At 31.5% G+C, this 2217-nt stretch overlaps 1 protein-coding gene across 5 annotated transcripts in view; it reads right to left on the bottom strand.

Annotated features, from left to right (window-relative positions):
• LOC137621543 (myosin heavy chain, clone 203-like) overlaps positions 1-1452 on the bottom strand; it is a 55921-nt gene extending 54469 nt beyond the window's left edge. For 4 of the 5 annotated variants that reach the window (XM_068351924.1, XM_068351923.1, XM_068351922.1 and 1 more), the window contains exon 1: positions 1312-1452. The gene's annotated coding sequence lies outside the window, so the exon portion shown is untranslated. Of the gene's footprint in view, positions 1-1210; positions 1288-1311 lie in introns of those variants that run through there. The other variant, XM_068351925.1, reaches the window with a different exon arrangement.
• Positions 1453-2217: the final 765 nt, after the last annotated feature.

The following is a 2217-nucleotide window of genomic DNA, read 5'->3' on the forward strand; positions in this document are numbered from 1 at the left end:
TGAAGGTGCTTGTTTAGCATGTAACTAACCTTCAAGGCTTCTCCCTTTTAAACGCGCAGACTTTAACGAAAATAGTGATACGCCTTATCCAAAAAAAAAAAAAAAAAAAAAATGTAATGCGAATGGTTAGTCCAAACAAAAGTTGTAATACGATACACATACATACATGCATATATATATATATATATATATATATATATATATATATATATATATATATATATATATATATATATACACATATATATACACATATATATATATAAATATATATATATATATATATATATATATATATATATATATATATATATATATATATATATATATAAATATATATATATATATATATATATATATATATATATATATATATATATATATATATATATATAAATATATATATTATATATATATATATATATATATATATATATATATATATATATATATAATGATTAAAATATTCATGGAAACTGAAAATAATAAAAATATCCACTTCCTACTAACGTAAAATAAAATAAAATAAAATAAAATTTAACTTAAGAAAAATACACAATTACAGCATACCAACTGCTTCGTACACTCTTATTTGATTGCAGTTTAATAATATCGTAAAACTATACGAAAATATAAGGGGTCGTAGTCGTGTTTCGTTTAATAAGAGTCAATGACACATCTGATTGCACATAGTTATATATGTATCTACTTGGCTAGAACACATTTAGTGTCAAAATCACTCTTAATTCTCAACGTGCGAGTGTCGTCGAGCACGAAGTTTACTTTACCGACATCACTGAAAGTAAGTGTCGCACCTTTCATTTGAATATAAGCCTAAAGGTGTATTACAATGAAAATCAAAATTCTCTTCTCTTTCCTAAGAGTGCTCAAGTAACATTAAAAGTTGTTAATAATGCCACAGTATACTTGATAAGAGTGGGCAATATACATCAAATAAACTCTCACTGCATTTCGTCTATGGACAAGTTAGGCTATAAAACAAAATGGTAATTCCTTATTTTAAATATTTTTTTTCTTTCAAAAAAGGAATAAAACTTCTAACTAGACACAACGGGCAAAGGTTTTTCAACTATGAACAGCACTTCACTCGTTTAAAAACTCCAGATAGACTTAATCCGTGTCTTCGTGAAACATTGTTGATCGTCACAGATAACAGGCAAAATAAAATAAACAATAAAAGAACTGATACCTGATTTTGAATAAAAACATACACGACAAAAGCGGTATCCTGTGCGTGACCAAGACAGGAAGGTGAACCTAACTAAAACAAGCGACTGTCTTTAGACTCACCTGTTCGTCACCCGGCCTCAGAGAGATGACTACCGTTCCCGTCGACTACGAGGGAGGGAAGTGGAATGTGAGTTTCATCGATTAACGTTATCGCTCACCAGGCAACCAGGTCTCACTCGGAAGAAAACATACGCACGAGGCCTTCCTAACAAAATTATAGAAGAAAATGGCATAGAGGTAAGCATGTTGGAAAATCGACGAAGGCAGCTCAGTATATTAGATGGAGTCAAAAATGAATTAACAACGGGAAATGCTATTTGAGAAGGTAACTAATTGTGAACTATCGTATATTGAAGCACTTCCTGGGCCTTGTAGTGTGATCACATAAGTGTTGTTACTTGGGGACTTTCACTTACAAGTTTTAAATTATTGCATTATTGATTTTTTTATTATTTGGGCTAAATAGCCGGCGCTGGGGTCTGAAACCATTCAGTATACGCCACCTCAAAAGAGAGGTCAAAGAACCTCTAATGCTAGAAGTTGGGCACTTCAAAAATAGATGACAAAGACCCTCTAAGGCCAGAGGTAACGAACAACTAAATAAAGGTCAAAGAGCCTCTACTGCTAGAGGTAAGGAACTTCAATAGAGAGATCAAAGAGACTCTGATACCAGAAGTATGGCACCTCAAAATAGAGATCAAAGAACCTCTAATGCTAGAGGTAAAGAACTACTAAATAAAAGTCAAAGAGCCTCTAATACTAAGGTAGGGCACCTCAAAATAGAGGTAAAAGAATCTCTGATGGTGAATGTATGGCACTTCAAAGATAGGTGTCAAAGACCCTCTAATGCTAGAGAAAAAGTACTACTAAATAGAGTTCAAAGAGTCTCTAATACTGAATGTACGAAACTTTAATACAGACGTCAAAGTGCCTCTAATACTAGAAGTATGACACCTGAAAATTGAG

The sequence above is a fragment of the Palaemon carinicauda genome, chromosome 28 (assembly GCF_036898095.1).
Source record: "Palaemon carinicauda isolate YSFRI2023 chromosome 28, ASM3689809v2, whole genome shotgun sequence".
Lineage (NCBI taxonomy): Eukaryota > Metazoa > Arthropoda > Malacostraca > Decapoda > Palaemonidae > Palaemon > Palaemon carinicauda.